We start from the raw sequence: 18,139 nt of genomic DNA on the forward strand, positions 1-18,139 counted from the left end.
AGTCTTGGTTTTTTTCGCGGTCAATATCAAGTTCATTTCTAAAAACTCAAAATACTAACGTGAAAAACCTATTTTTCTTAAAATAATTTAATTTTGGGGTGAGATAGATGCTAAGCTATAGTTTTAAACTAATTTCCAAATTTCGTCAACTAGCCTATTTGCAAAAATATTTTAACTCTTAACGAAATGAAGTGATTACTAATCTTCATCTTTTTATTACTCTCTCATTCATGAAACTAGACGATAGAGTTAGGTTTCGGAAGCCCTTGAACATTATGATAAAAGATTTTTCAATGCATTGAAAATATACAGGATGTTCCTTTTGAGGTAATTTTGGTATATAAATTTGGCTAAAGTGACCTTTAATATTTGCTCACAAGATGTGCAAAGTAAAAAATAGACAGAGGATAATATCTGAAACGGCCACACTTAATGAGAGAGAGAAATTCTTTATTGTTAAAAAATTGTCACAATTTGTAAATAAAAGCTTGTAAAAACTAAAAAACAAACATTAATATAACTAAATAGAGATACAAATAAAATAAAATTTCAATCTACAGAAGAAAACCTCATTGAATAACAAAATTATAGGTAATAGTACTAGGTAATACTTAATTAGTATATGAATTCATAGCAAAATTAAACCAATATGCAGCATGCGCGGAATTAAATATTATTATTAGAAGTTGTTTACAGAGTAGAAGGCACTTTCCAGTAAATGTCTTCAAATTATTGCGGAATGCAGGAAAAGTTGATATCGATTTGATTCTAAATGGCAAGAGATTGTGCTTTTTTTTTAATTGTAATGTTTATTTAGGCTTTTAACTATTTTTAAAAGAAGCCAAGACAATAAATTTTTACTTTAGTCAACCGCAGATTCTCCAACTGATTATACGCATATTTCTGTACCTATATTTACACAATATACTTACTCATCATCAGCATCAATTATTTGAATCATTCTTAAACACCAACTTTACCAATGTGCATTTTTCAATGCATTTTAAATAAAGAGTGTTTTTTTAAAAAAATATTGATTTATTAAATTATAATATGCGAGTCGTTTCAGGTGGGACTTCGTCGGCAAAGCGTCAGATTTTGAAGCTTTTGCCGAATTCCATCAAGGAAATAATTGAGAATACGTATTTTCACAATAGACGATTAGAAAATCAGAAGGAAAATATCTTTTTTGGTTACGGTTTGATCATGCGGATTGGAAGAAAACATTTTGGAAATTTCGTGAGGGAAATGAAAGTAGATAGTAAGAAATATTATAATTGCACCAGTTATGGAATGTACCTATTTTTATATTTTCTATGAGAATATTCATCTTGAAAATATTCAATTTTTCAATGTGCCATATTAACAAATTACAGCAAACGTTAAATTTCATAAAAGAATAAAAAGTCATTTTATCAAACAAAATCTTATAGTTTTTAATATATATAATAATGTAAGTGGTAAATATTTATCTATTTAAATCCATTTATTTGTATGTCAACAAAAGTTCAAATGCTTAGTCTAATTTCCAGAATTTTACAAAACTTTTTTGTTGTAGAATTGTTTTGAGCTGTCGCTAAAACTTTACAATAATAACATTTACTAAAATAAAGTTCTGATAACTTAAATTTCGAAAGCGTCTCAAGTTAACAGTTAAATAAAACACCTTGTATCAATAGATACATGTAAATTATGATTAAAGCTTGGTTTTTGCAGCCAAAATTGAAACTAAATTAAAATTAACATTAAACTCAACTTTCTTGGTTTTGATTTTGGTTTTTGTTCCATCGTCTAAAGGCCATTGCTGACTTTGAGACATTACTTATTCCTATTTTTTTGTATATCAGTTTTAAAAATAAAACACCTCGGCGTAAATCGGCGCAATAACACGAATAATATTCTTATAGCCAAATAATAAACAACATATTGTAAACAAAACAATACCACCAATACAGACTGACCTGACGTATTCTGTACTTTAAAATTAAACTGAGAAGTTAAAAGTTGGGGAACTCTTAATTTAATTTCATTTTAAATTTACTATTACTGTTCTGTATGAACTACAAGTACCATATCAGTGTCTTTTAACTAGTCATTCAATTTTTTAGTTTAATTTATAATTTTGACCGCATAGAACAAGCTTTACTTAGAATAAACTATAAGTGGCGAAACATATTTAAACTAACTTCAAATTTCATCTGTGTGTTACTAATCTAAAAGGACAACACTGTGCTAAACTGTATCATTTTTCTACAAACTTTCATAACTATATAGCTTGATACTTAAGGCGAAGAAAAGGAATTGGGAGGCTGAAATACTCGTAGATAAAGAAACTGAGAGATAGGAGAAACCTCAAACGCTTCTCAAAACCGATCAAGATATGCCAAATTGAATGAATTGAAAATTTAGAAATTTTTGATTGATAAATTGCACTGAGAATTAAAGTTTACGATCCCAATAAGTTAAACCTGCACTCTCTATACGAGTATGTTGGGAATGTAAATAATATTTCCAAATTCCAATATATTTACGTGAAAATTTAAACTAAAGAGATCTTCAACCAAACATTTGTAGAATTTCGATAAACATTGAAGTTGCTTCCTCTCAAATATTGTTCGAACATGAATATATAAAGTAAATATGGCACAACTTGTGAAGTTGAGAAATACGGGATTATTATTCGAAATACTTGTTATTTGCATATTTTGAAATTTGAATATTTTCAGCATAAAAAAATATGAATCTAGCGGCAAAATTGTAAATGATATAAAATTACATTTTGAGATTTATATAGAAAAAAATAAGAGTAATTATCATAACCACAATAAACCGTAATGAAATATGTTGTAAGCTTTAAAATAAATTCTGATTAAGTTGGCAACAGTACATTGATAACACAAAAGAACTTAAATAACATTCGACAAACCTGTAGACATAGTCAATTGGGAAACTATGCAGTACGAGATGTGTGGGAAAACCAATTAAACTGGTTTATTTTCTAAATAATTTATTTTTCTTTCAAATAACGTAGGTAATTCTGGTTAATCGTTATTCTTATTTTTGTAACAGTTTTCAACTGGTATGGCTTTCAACTGGTTGGCCACAATCACTTGAATGCTTGAATAGGTGAACCCCAATATAATATCATAAATCTAAAATCAAATATCTCTGCCTGGATGTAAACGGCCCTAAACACATTAAAAGCAACTCATGATCAACTCCTCCTAGATATGGGTGCAGAGTGGTTTTAAAGCTAATACGACTCCCCAAAATAATCTACAATCTAGCTTCATTTGTGCCAAAATTTAGCTTTCTTTCTTAAATTTATATAAATATCAATTTATTTCAAATCTTGTCTAGTCATTTCAATCAACAAAAATAAAGTAAAAAATATTTACAAACCAGGATCAATTTAAGCAGCAGAAAAGATTGAAATTTCCAATCGACAAAAAGTGTTAAATGCAGATTTTAAATTATTTAATTAATATTTATATTTCTGTTCATATAGTCTCTCTTCTATAGTCTAGCGATCTTTTTTATATTTTTGCGTCCTTCTCCTCAAACGATTTACCTTTTACTTAGTGCAAAGAATTCACAAAGTATTGCCTAGTTTCAACTTCTCCCTCGCTTTTTCAACTTCTACCGAAGTCATTTCTGCTGAAGACTAACCTGGAAACGTAAGTTCCCAATAGACAGTACTCCTATTATTTTGGACATTAGTGTTCTTTTAAAGTCATTAAAAATACGTTTTCTGCTGTAAAACGCCAAGTGAGTTTCACATTCCTACATACGACGAGGTGTTTTCATCGCTCCTGTGCAATTATAGTGTGTTCTCTCTGAATTTCACATAAAAGGATATTATGGTTCGTCTGTTTCCTTGCCAGGTGAACTTGTTGTAGGTCGAAAAAGAACAATAGAATGCCCGCCTAGGTCACCTGATTTCACTCATCTTGATTCATTTTTATAGATACTTGAAAAGTAGGATAATACAATTTCATTAATTTTTTAGACAAATACAGAAATAAATTACTCAGATATGACTGAATAGGTATAAAAATGACCTGTCAAAAATAATGTATTTCAACATCCATATTTCTATTTCAGCGATGACGTCATTACGCTCACATTGATGACATCAAAAATAAAAAGGTTTCGTCACGAATAGCTTGTTAAAAAATAAAAATGGACGGTTCCCAGAATTTTTCCTTTAAGTCATCGGCTTACGAAATAATGAATTAGAGAATAGGCCAGTACACAATATTCTCAGGTCGCTGTGTGTTGCAAATACCACACATCTCGTAATTGAAAATGTGTGAAAAAAATTATGCTGTCGATCCTGTGAAGTGAAAGGAAGAAATACAAACATTTTGTTGCTAGATATATAATTCACAAATTTAAAAAGAAAAAACGTATCAGAATTAAATATCTTAATTATAAATAGTGAATTTCACAAAAAAATGAGAACGTCTAAGAGCATTTGCGCATGCATAGACGGACGTAAATAAAATTGTATATTTTTTTGTTCAAGCAAAAAGAGCTATAAACTTTTTTATATACATATATCTCTTCCGTAATACTCCTATTTATTTTGAACAATAATGATTCTCAAAGCTAAGCAGAAAAAAGCGGGATGTACAAATTTTTGAAATTTGATTTAACATTATAATCAAAGATGTTTCAAAAACCAATTAAAATTTTAGCCATCTTTTCGAAAGAAATAAGTTGTGTATTTTCTATTTTTATTTTAATAAATATGGAAAGCAGTGTTGATACGAAAGGAATTGTTTTGGGTAGATCAATTGAATAAATTGGAAATGACTCTAACGTGATCCTGCACTAAAGAAATAAATCTTTTTTCTTATCGATATTTTGTTACTGTAATTGTAATTTGTGCAGCAAATAATTTATATTAATCCAAAGCCTAATAAACTTTTAAAATAAATTTACTTTTCAAATTGACATTGAAGTGAACCAATATTCATTGTGAGTTGTTCGACTAAACTATATATTCACTCTCCATTATCGTTAGTTGTTTCGTTTACGGTCTGTTTCCCTACTTGAGTAGATATTTATTATTATAGATTTCTAACCATTCTTTTTCTTATCATAAAATCAGTACCGTTCCTTTCGTTTTCATCTTCCCCCGCCATTTCTTTTTTATAAATTTCCATTATAAATTAACTTGATTTTAGGTCCGTTTTTAGAGAAAATTAGTTTCAAAAAACAGGTAAAAATTGACTAAACTTATTTCCCATCAAAGGAGTCCTGAAATCAAGACGATTTATGATGAAAAAATATACTATAATTAATTATACAACAAAACAGGAACTAAACATTAAAACATAAAACATTTTCCTTGCTACATGTACAACTATCGAATTATATCAATAAATATGATATTAGGAGTCATAAAGGACGTAATACATTATGCGAACACTTCACTAAACTAAAATCTAAACACCCAAAAACAAAAGAGGTGATATTATATATCAAATACCTTATATTGATTGTAACGCTATTTTCATCGGACAGACATCTATTAGGGCTGAAATATTGATTAGAAACAAAAAAGTGATTCTGAACCATCAATTTTTTAATCATTATATTGAATACTCTTAAATCAGCAGGCAAATTGATGGTTTTTGAAATGTACAAAATTCGGCAACAAATATCATTTCAGCATCCAAAACCTCAAAATTTGTCACATTTTAACCAACTAGGTCCCTTTTTCTAGCTATCGTCACATATCTCAATCTTTTATATAATAAATTGAGATTTTGATGTGATTAATAAGGATTTCTTATTTTTTCCCAACATTTAAATAGAGGTCTGTAATCCTATATTGATCATTTCTTGAATTCTCGATTAAGAGTCTCAAAATCCCTCAATTTTAATAATACACTGGGTGCTCATTGAATCGGAATTCGTCACACCAAAATTAATTTATAATATTTTTTGGAGAAAGTTTAAATAGAAATATGAATATTTTACTCTGCAGAGCTTGGGTTTTCATGGGTTTGTGTTAGCGTGAGTCTATGCTGTGGCTAAATTATCTCCTGTTATCTGTTGTTGAAAGATTTATTGAGAAATCGCAGAAAATCTGTAATACAGACGAGTGGTAAATTCGGATATGGATTTCACCTAAAAGTATCATTCAAGACAAGGAAATTTTAGGGTTAGGGGTTGTTCATGGTAGATCATTGTTGATAACGAAAGAGGGGGATAAAATAGCTTCCTTTTGAATTTTGATGAAACAGGTCACGTCTAGAGTTCTAAATTACGTGTTAGCGTATCGTTCAGACGAACCGGAATGAAAATTACATCAACTTTTTCCTTCTTAGCCGTTTTATATGTTTTTCTTGATAAATGATATTGATTTTAGGTCTCATTTTATTGTCATAAACGATGTCGTTGAAGTAGACAACCGACTACTCGATAAGAGCCTTTATAAAAGGTTCCACCAGCTGTTCTGTGATATGCTCCACAAGTAGGCATTCGTCATTCTTGGTGTTTTTGTTTTCGTGAAGAAAGTTTTTTTTCTAACTACGTAGCATAGATAACTACTAATTCAGTTGTGTTAAAAGGTTCGGACAATCCATAAAGAGGTGCCAGAAGTTCTGTGAGATGCCCATTTAGCAGATATTGGTCATTTTCAGTGCTTCATCTTCCTTTTGGAGAGAGAATCTGCCAATTGATAAATCTATCAAAAAACAGACTAATCTATCTATTTTGTAACCAAGATTTGTTGATCTTCCTCTAGAGACTTGTTTTACTGTTAATCAACCATAGTTGTAGCGGGATCGGGTATCTAGTTAATATAAGTTTATGTATAATAAAAATAATGAACTCTTTGTTTATAATCCTCACATACAGAACTCAAATTGGAGACAACTAATTTTTCAGGACCTCTTACCACTTACTTACTTACCACTTACTTATTAGGAAACACTGGAGTTATTTTCAATTATTTCAATGATCGCCAAAAAAGATTTGTGATTTTTTTTTGTTTTTGTAAACTTTTGAACGGCCGCATAGCGCACAAAGTTTCGCAGGATGAAACAAAAGGTTTAAAGATATGTTTCAAACGCCCTATTGTAGGTGGTGTAAATGAAAGTTTTGGGAATGATTCAAATTTTTAGTTTCTAGTAGAAACAAAAAGTTTATAGTTCAATTATTCATTTTTATTAGCAAAAAACAATTAATGTATTGATATGGTATTTATAACATTATTAGAATATGACCAAATTTCTATCTGTAATTTTTATTTTGGTCAATTATGTTTATAGTAAATCTAATGGGGCTTACCATATACACTGCCAGTTTTCGTTAGATATATCAAATGTGGAAACAAGAAAGACTATTTCACAATTGTTAAATAGAAACACATCAATCACATGAAATTGAGGTACAAATATAATCCATTCCCATATATAGTGAATTATATTATAATTAAACCGAAGAACAAAATGAGCAAAGAATCAGATTCCACTACAAGTCTATGTGAAGACTTAAAAGTTATCAGATATGATTTTTAAAATTACCAAGCTCACTATACAGTCGTTCTCAATTATTCAGTAAACTTTCAGTTCATTATATATTAGAAATATTTTATTAAATTTATAATCGCTGAACAAAGAATTAAATCCAACAACATTATTAGGGTAAAAATGGTAATTAATGATACTTACAACAGAGAACATAGAAGTTTATAAGCGAACTTACCTCCATCTGCATGGCACTTTGCTTTACATCCTTCTACTGAGCAGTACCAAAAAATTTTGCCACTTTTTTGTAATCTCTGTTTTTTATATTTAATATCATTAATTCCAACCAATTCGCTTCCCGCTAACTTGGTATAAAATCTACTAATATTAAAATACAATTTGAAGGATTTTGAAATTCTAGGTTTTAATTTTGTGCTCTCATAAGAAAGCAAAAAATCATCGTCATTTTGCAAAATATTTCTCAATAAAACATTGATAGTTAAGCAAAATAAACATGGAAGAATAAACTCCTGAAATTGCACAAATTGCGTGCAATGTAACTCAAAACCTGCTTCCGGAAAAGTCAATAAAATGATATATGAAGATTTTTTTGATTGGTTTAACACTAAAAAAATCAAAAATTACACGGAAAATTTTCTCTAGGAAAAGTCAAGCCAATGTCAATGGTATTTCCATTCAAATGTTATGGTTCTATTATTCTATGTTAAAAACTACATCAATTTAAATTTAAACATTGATATGAATAAATTTCATAAACTTATTACGTTCATAAAAGGACAATCAGAGAGCCATAAACCAAGTTTCCTAGATATTTACAAAAATTATGTGTCTTTTCGACCTTCAGAAGTAATAATAAACGTTTTTTTTACAACCCCGAGGACTACACAGATCACTGTTTTAGGCGATCATCTCTACTCACTAATTCAGGAGTAGATATTTTAGCAGTTAAACGACACGGCGGGTGAAAATCTTCTACTGTTGCAGAAGATTTTATGGCGAAAGTCAGGAATTTGAAGATATTCCCAGAGCAGTAACTTCTGCACTGGAGGAGCCAGAACCCAAATCGATACTTGTCGATTTTCTCGATACTGGGGCGCTTTCAACCTCAAAAATAGATACCATAAGTCACAATTTTTGAGTAGCGAGGTTACAATTTAAAAAAATTACCAAATGTAATAATCAATAATATAATCAAATGTCCAAAGTTCAATATAAATATTAATTTGAGTAATAAAAATCAGTTTTTATGTTATATTATGTAACTTAAGTTTAAAATTCTGTCACAAATATATGTTTATAATTCTGTTTTCAACAAATTATCTTCTACTTTTTCTGTACAACTATTTGATTTACATAATGGTATTTTCACAATTTTCTATTTGTGATTTGAGAGGTGTTAGAATTAAACCGACGATATGTAATATATAATTAAGGAAAAGTATTTTTTCTACTACTGTGCGTAAATTACGTACTTTAGACACACGTTCGAGTGCATAAAACTTCATTTTATACACTAGTACGTAAAGAAAATTCATAATTAATGTCTCCGTAGCGTTGTGACGTAGGCTAGAGTACGACGCTCACATGCGGGAGGTAACAGGTTCAAATCGCGATCATGCAATTTTTTATTTTCTACTTATGTAGCAATTATGGTTTTTAGGTGGCATCTATGAATGCCTAAGAAAAGAATTAATAAATTTAATAACACAAATTTGTCTGTTGTTTTGTTAATTTGTTCTAATCTTGATTAAAATATCAAAATATATATTTTATAAGGAAAACTACCATGAAACTTCTGTGTTTTGATGAAATTTTTGCTAGTAAAAAAACTATACTATGCATTCGTGTGACTCATGCGACAATATTTACATTCGTTGAAAAAAGACTTGTTACATAAATAACTATTTCAATGTGGTCGTAGATGTAATATTGTATGATACTTGTGCGTGAAGTATATTTGCGCACTAGTTGCCATTTTTCGCAATGAGTGACTGAATATTATAAATAACTATTTAATGGATGAAACTAATATCTATTAGATAGAAAAAAATCGTAACTCTAACTTACTATTTTAGAAAAAAATCTTTTAACACCCAAGTAAATCTAACTAACTGTTAGTGAAGAGAATTATTAGACTAGCAATGTCAAAATTCCTAAAGTAACAATAATTCAACAAACGCTGTAAAGTTAAAACATCCCACAATCTCCTTATATAGTATAACTGCTATCAACTGGAAACCTGACTGTTACAAAAGGGAAAATGAACGCAATGGATTGAAACTAAGTCCCTTTGAATATGTCAACAATGATAATTGTATTTGTTAACTTGCATTTCACGGAAACTAAATGCAGTGAAACTGCAAACGAGAAAGTTTTCTAATTCTAGTTTAGAACGTGGTAGCGTGAAATGGAACATATCTAGATATGTTTGAAATTAAAGAACAGTTGTGTTGTGTTTCTTGGATGGGGTTGAACGAGTTTATATATCTTAGCTAACGTCGAAGTTTCAAAACAAAAAGATTGGAATTTTTTGAGTTTCTCACCTTTGATCTATTTAACGAAATACGCCATATATGTTTAATTGTCTATATTGTATTATAATCAGTGTTATAAGAGTAAAAGTGTAAATATGATATAAATTGATCAAAATACGTTTGTCAAACATTTATGTAAAATATGCATTTGTTATTTATGCAAGAATTCATAATTTTTGGTTGATGAAAGTTTTGAACTAGCAATTGATTCTTATTCCCGAAAATTGTTCTAAGATCTATATCAGGGGTGGCCAAGCTCATTGATAGTCCGAACCAATTTCAAAATTTGAAATGTTTCGACGCATTCAAATACGTATTTAAAGGTATGCAAAAAAGGTATTTCAAAAAAATTTTTTAGAAAAATTATGTCTTGGGAAAACAAATAAAAATACAAAATATGTGATATTTCAGTTATTATGGGCAGTTTCTCATGAATAGTGTCGGCTTCTACTGTCCTTTTTCCTTATTAAAAAAATCATACAAAAATAAAGCCTCAAGTATGGCCCAGTTTAATCCATGGTTTTAGAAACCCAACGTTCAGCCAGATCTTTGGGACCTTAAAAAAACATTCATTGGGCTTAGTTACAACAAATTGTCGCATTATATTTTCAACATCTTTGGATTGAAATTCTTTCCGTCACAAAAATTCTTCAATCTTATGCCACGTAACTTTAACAATAGGTGGTTTAGCATTGTCTTGAGGGAAAACTAAATCTGGATATTTCTTCGATAATACCTCATACATTCGCATCATCTGACCACTATATACCTCAGCATTGATAGGTAGACCGTCTAGAATTATTTCAAAGTCTTCATTATTCTGCCAGGCACACAATAAGACTCTCCGCTCGAATCGACTTCTCTTTGCGGCAGGTTATTTGGACAAATCCATTTTTCATTGCAAGTAACAAGACGTCTAATAAAATGATCATCTTTCGTTAGGGCGAGGAGTTGTTTATACATTTCTACTCGATGTTTCGCTTGAATCTTGGTTAACGCGTCAGTCAGAGTGGCACTGTTTTCGACCGAACTTAATTAATGGTCACTGTAAAACCGATTTGGACCGGCGAATTTTTCTGATACCAGACGAATTCAAATCTATTTTTTTTTCGGATGTTTTATTTCTTGAGATACTCCATGACGATGTATGGTATCTTTAGAAGGTCCAAGGGAGTCCAATAATCTGCGAGTGCTGGTACTAGTTTGTTTTTCTAAGGCTTCTCTAGTAACCTCAATATCCTCCGCAGGTGGAACACCTGGTCGCGAACGATCGTCAAGCGTCAAATCTCTACTATTGAAACTATTAAATCAACACTGTACTCATTAATTGTGTCTTCCCCTTCAATTTTACACATTTTTTTTTGCTGCCACGGCTGCTTCAAAGTTACTGCGTTGTCAATAAATTGGAACAATATTTATTTATGAGATACGATATGAGTACATTTATTTAACTTCTCTTGATAGTTCTTTAAAATTTTGGTGAATAATTGATCACAGCACTTCTGAGTAATTCTTTGAGATGCTATTTATTTGATCCTGATCGAAATTTCGATCTCACTAATTAAAAGTAGAATATAATAAGTACGTTGTTTAGAACATCGAAATAATTCGATAAGCTCCTTTTTTAATACAGTATACTTCGATTCTAGAATAAATTTCCAAAATTAGGTGATCGAAATCAACTTATATTCCAATTATTGTAGAGTGTGATCTTTTTGCATTCATTTTTATTATCTCTAATTATCCAGATACTTTTTGGGTCATACTTACAAGAGAAATGGAAAACTTACCTATGTTAATGTAGATAGATTCAAAAAAATCTAGAAAATGTGTAAAAAGAGAACTCGAGTACATTTATCAAGAGACACAAATAATAATATTTCTGAGCTGAACATTGCCCCCCCCTGATTGATATCATTGAAACGAAATATTAAGTTTCGTGATATACCTTCTAAGTACAAATGTTGCAGCTTATGAATGTCGGTCATTTGATTTCAAGTGAAAAAACTAATAACAATTTTGTAAATCACAAAAGAATATTAAAAACATAGTAAAAGCAAAAGGGCCTAATGAGAAGGCTGGTGATTGTAGATGCTCTATTTTCGCATTTGTTCGTTACCTAATTTTCTCGAAAACATAAGAGATAATTATATACAGGGTGATCCATAAATTGTTTTACTTTTGAACAAAATAACGTATTGTATCAAAACAATTGTTTATTAAAAATAAATAAAATAAAATTGAAAATTCTTCCTTGAGAGTAACATAGAGTGGTCGCCATCTCGACGCTGACATCCCTGAAACCTCACCTTCAGATTTTCAAAACTCTTCGACACATGAGGGTGTTCCCACTTCTTGAGAAATGCTCTGCTTTATTTGGAATATTTTTGTTTATTTACAGTATTTACGTAGGTTCGATTTTTGAGAACATATTATATAAGAATTTTTGCACCTCTATGCGATGAAGTATTTATATCTCGTTATATATATTTAAATATGAATTAGAGTGATGCCAAAAACAGCTAAAACGCGCTTTGTGGCGTATCAAAACAATTGTTTAGATATTAAAATGAAGAATATAAAATTGAAAATTCTTCCTTGAAAGTTACATAGAGTGGTCGCCATCTTGACACTGACATCCCTGAAACCTGACCTTCAGATTTTCAAAAACTCTTCGGCATATGAGTATTTTTCTTAATTTAATCTTCTTAATTTAGGCTATGTAATATCTCCTCTGCAAAAGATCAATTTGTTTGAGAACATTCCTTAAAACACCCAGTCTCAGTTCAGTTGGCCCACTTAGAACATTCGAAATTATTAAACTTTATTTTAACATGCCAAAAAGCAGCTGTTAGTACAATGTTTTATGTTTTAAACTTTTAGTTTTACGTCTAAAGTAGGTTTTGGATGAATATTGTTTATTTTGAATGATATTTAATATGATGTAAATAGATAGGTCTTGCTGATAATAATTTTTCATGCATATACAAGGGTTCATTGTTTCCAAAATTGTGTTCAAAGTTTCATTAGGTCTAAAATACGCTAATAATAAAGTAGGCTGTGTAAATCATATTTTCACAAAATGTTTTTTTCTAGTGACAGATAGATTTTTGAAGTAATAAGGTGAGTATAATATAAAATGGCTAGAGGAAAAGTTATTGATGAAAAAATTCGATTAATCATAATAAACTTATTCAAAAATGGGAAAAAGAACTCAGAAATCGCGAAAGTTGTAAACATGTCAAAATACAGTGTTCGAAATATAATTCGCTTGTATAAAGCAAATGGTTCAATTGTCCCTTAACGCCGGTACGTTGGAGTACTTTGGAGTAATGCAGTGAGTAGGCGGGTTTCAAGATCCACATGTCACAGAGAGGCTCAAAAATTAGGATTTCGGACATACAAGGTAACACCAAAGAGCATAAAAATTGGAATTTTTAACAGTGGAGCTGTATATATTAGAGTGATGAGTCTCGTTTTGAAGTTTGTGTGAGTGACGATCGAAATAGAGTTATTCGACAAAAAAATTAATCTTTTCATCCAGATTGTATGAAGCAGAAAGTAAAATTTCTGGCATCTGTGATGGTGTGGGGCTCGATATTTGCAAGAGGAGTGGAAAAACTGCATTTCATAAACGGAATTGTCAATACTGAAAAGTACCTGGATATTTTAGAAGAATCATTGTTGCCAACAAGAGAAGTAAATTTAACCGTTGGGAAAGCCTTTATTTTTCAGCAAGATGGAGCAGCAAGTCATAAGTCAAAAAAGGCCTTAAAATGGTTTTCAGGCAACAATATTCCACTTTTAGAGTGGGTTTCAAGTAGTCCAGATTTATCACTAGAAACACTTTGGCATGAAATGAAAAAGCAGTTGCGTGCAAATCCAGCTAGAATTGTCATGGAATTAAAAGGAAGACTACAAGAAATTTGGGATGATTTTACTCCCGAATACTGCCAAAATTTAATAAACACCATTCCTCAAAGAATTACGGCTGTTATTAAAAATAAAGGGGATGTTACGCAATGGTAACTTTTAAAAGTATGTATAATATCTAAGCTTTTCTGATTACATTTGGTTTTTGTTTTCTTTGGTTTGTACATATAACATATGTTAAGACTTGTAACCCCTGTAAAAGTACTTATCTAAAATGAATATAGAAAATAGAAAATATAAAGTGCTCAAAACGAAACAATTTGCCGGTTTTTAATAGCTGAAAAAGCAATAATTAGTTAATTTTTTCAATTGGGCCAACTGTAATGGGACGGGGCTCGTATGATCCTTATATGATGTAAAAAAATCTCGTAGCGTTTTCACATATACCACAAAGTTAACAGTTATTGAAATGTTGTGTGTATTATAAAGGCCTATTACGTACTTTGACATATTGCCGCCTAAACCGTCGCTTTTCGAGTATGTAAAGCTCTTTGGTGTTATGATTTAGGATGTTCTCTATTCCAAAATCTGCAATTTTGTTTGTAATGGTGATTTGATTGAAAGTAGGCTTCGGCGAAGAAAATTTTCCTTAAAATTGAATAATTTTATTGCAATTCTTGCCCTAACTGTCTAGTACTTCTTCTACTTACTAAGATATTTGAATAAGAACTAAATCATCAGTGCACTTCAACTAAGGTCATTTTATGTAAAATACAGCATGATAAAAAGCGAATATTTCTTAAAACCACATATGTGCTCTATGAGAGTTAAGAATAAGAAGAAGAGAAAGTCATGGTAAGAGGAGCTACTAGTAGTTTTACTAATCCCAGTCTAGCAAGAGTTGTTGTTGTCCTAGTGATCAGCATAAAACTAAACAAAAACGGAAGATTAGATATAATTTAATCCCTACCTAACCTATATATTACCTTTATGCAATAGTTCCTCCTAAATGTATAAACTCATGAGCTAAATTCGTCAACATGCTGAAAAGAAAAATGAATATAGAGTACTGTCCATCAGAAGTTGGTTGGCACATAGTGCTGCGTAGACGAGAGAAATAGATGGATTGTGAAACAGAGATGAGAGTAGCTAAGGTAGAAAACCGGACACTCTGATACAAAATCTACCCAGTCGAAATCGACAAAAATTAAGACATTCTCAAATTGATAACCATTATTATACAGTAGAGATCAATATGGGCGGGAGCTATAATAGTAATAGAAAAATCAACGATACAATTTATTTCACAAAGCAAATTCAACCTTATAAGAATATATACATTCACTATGAGTTCCACGTGGAACTGTACAAGGTGTACCGACATCCAACGTCATTTATCACTGCCCCAAATCACGTGTGACATCCATCTAATCTAATATAAATTAGTAAACCATAATAGTCAATGTATCAATATAAAAAATACACGTAATAGTCCATGAATTTTATCTTAAAATCCACTTTAAGGTGAGAAAAAAATCGTTTAGTCGCAAAAAGTTATTTATAATTTCAAGCTCTTTCAGAAAAGACAAAATTAGAAAAATCGCATGATAGATATTTTTTCTAGAAAGAGTGCGAGCGAGAGAAGGACCTACATCGGCAATTTCATCTCACAGAGCTGTCAGAGCCTACATATAAATTTTAAAATCGTCAGTCACCTGCTACTAAATACGTGTAACCTTCGTGGTTTATGCGCAACATGTGTCGCTCACTCCGAGGTCAGCGCACGAAGAGACAACCACGAGAGGAGAGAGGAGACTGGCATGAAACAAGGGGAGCGGAAGGAATGGGAGTAGGTTGTGGCGCAAGACTCCGCGGACAAGTGGTTACTTGTCAGTCATTTGTGTTTTTTACTGTGATTGTAATTATGGATCGTTGAATTCTATGTAAGTTCGTAAGGGATATCTTCTCCTCTTAGTTAAAAATAAGTCGTACTATGTTACCCGTGGGCTAGATACCTTAGTGAAAGTGAGCCTTTTAAAGAAGGGTTCAAAGATGGGAAAGGACTTCCAGAACGATTAAGTTTGTGTAATGCAAGCTGCTTAGAACATATTATATAAGAATTTTTTAATATTCATGCGACGTACTCTCAAGATGTTAGGGGTTGCATCCGACTCCAACTGCAGAAAACCAAAGAGAAAAATGTCCCGGGTTGGCCAGCAAACTCAGAAGAACACAATTTTCAATAATTTCGACAACACTATACACTTACCTGTTACTTTTCGGATTGGGAACACCCTCGCATTCGTCCATCTTGTGTCTGTAATGCCAACTACTTGATCTAAAAACACCTACTGATGATAACCGTTTAAAAGTGATTGTCAAAGAAAATTGCCCGAAATTTAGGTTTTGACAGCTCTAGGAAAAAATTCTGCCGTGTCATTTTTTCTAATTTTGTGATTTTTTGAAAGAGCATAAAATTCTTAACCAACCCTGTAATTTTCGCGACTACATGATTTTTTTTCCATGTTTAAATCAATAATGCCTGTAATATAATATAAATAAATATTGCTAATTATATAATAGAACAACAAGGAATAAATGTAGATCAATTATATTTAAAAATTGATCACCACACTAGAAAAATTTTAGATGGTTTTTTATTAATGAATTTCCATTACGAAATATAAGAAGATATATAAAATTTTTTTAGAATGTCAACAATTTAATGTAAAGAGTTGTTTGGTTAGTACCACAGACCTAATAACCTAATGTGTTATTAGATCTGTGGTTGGTACCTGTAAAAATCTGAAGTGTCAACATCTACTATCTGCAGTTTATGTTTAGCAGGAGAGTTTCTGGACACCCTGTATAAATCTACTCATATTCTGGAGTAAAATAAATCAATTTTATTTTGCAAAATTGTTATTAATATAATAAACTGTTATTTATCAAAGAGATGTGTTACATTATTAATAAGTTAATTAATAATTAATAAATTGTTAAACAATTTTATTAACAACCATATAAAATAATTGTAATTACACTAACTTTTCTAAGTAGTGTTGAAAAATCGTGTAGTGGATTTTCTTTGTATTTTAACCTATTGGAAATTATAATGAAATCACAACTCAAATGTGCAATAAAACCAACATTTTATGGATAAGAAAACAATATCACTCTTAGTGATATATATATATAAACAAACAAAATATGTAATCAAATATCAATAAGCATATGAAATATAATCTACAGAATATTATTTATTGTAAATAGTTTATTGGATAGTTCAGATACATCAATTGTCCACCTGCAGCATTTAAAGTTCTAGTATCTATATTTCGATGAAGATGATCTCTCATGATGTCTTATTTTCTCAGCTCCCTATTTTCCTATATAGGCATGATATTTTTGTTTCTATTCGGATTTCATATTACTTATGTGTATATTATTTATCAAGTCCTCTTAGTATCTTGTTTGCTTAGTAAAAGCTATTTTCATTTTGAATAAACTAGTTTCTTTGAATACAATTGATAGTCCAGTTAACAACGGTTTTTACCTCAGCTTTCCATCAAGACGCATTGATTTGCTTGAAATTTCAACAGTAGATAGTAAATACCTTAAAAAGCCTACCCTATGCCGATATGGGCTTTTACTCTGGAGGTAAATACCACCCCAACTAGGGACCGGTAATTTTTTGTTGAAACTAATCGTAGAAATCGATAAAAAGGGTATTCTAAGCACTATGAAAGTTTTTCAAAAGATTAATACGTTTTGACTTATTCGGGTTTGTAATTTTGGATTTCGGTTACAAAAAAGCATATTTTTAATCGATTTTTCATACACATTTTTCACATTTTGATCAAATAACTGTAAGGAGATTGAATGTAGCGTTTAACAAAATAAAAAGAATGTCAATTTTTATTATAGACCTAATACTTATGATTTATTAAAGGTCGAACTTATTTATTGAACAGACGATTTTGAAAAATTGAAAATCCAATAAGTGGAAAACGGTCAATACGAAACAAAATGTATTGAATCTTTACATCTTTATAAAATCATTCAAATTAATCTTTGTAGTACATAAAATAACAGACATTATGACGAAAATTTACCTGTTAATTTATAAAACCCCCAACTCGTAATGTATTACTTTCACAGATATAAAGTAATGAATAACTATAAATTTTTGACTTTTCAAAAAAATCCGATTTAGATAAAAAAAAT

General features: G+C 30.4%; 1 protein-coding gene across 2 annotated transcripts in view; it reads left to right on the forward strand.

Annotated features, from left to right (window-relative positions):
* The window catches only part of LOC130897867 (uncharacterized), a 248,697-nt gene extending 245,560 nt beyond the window's left edge, over positions 1-3,137 (forward strand). For both annotated transcript variants that reach the window (XM_057806806.1, XM_057806807.1), the window contains exon 7: positions 1,070-3,137. The gene's annotated coding sequence lies outside the window, so the exon portion shown is untranslated. The remainder of the gene's footprint in view (positions 1-1,069) is intronic.
* The last annotated feature ends 15,002 nt before the right edge of the window (positions 3,138-18,139 follow it).

The sequence above is a fragment of the Diorhabda carinulata genome, chromosome 9, assembly GCF_026250575.1.
Source record: "Diorhabda carinulata isolate Delta chromosome 9, icDioCari1.1, whole genome shotgun sequence".
Taxonomy (NCBI): Eukaryota; Metazoa; Arthropoda; class Insecta; order Coleoptera; family Chrysomelidae; genus Diorhabda; species Diorhabda carinulata.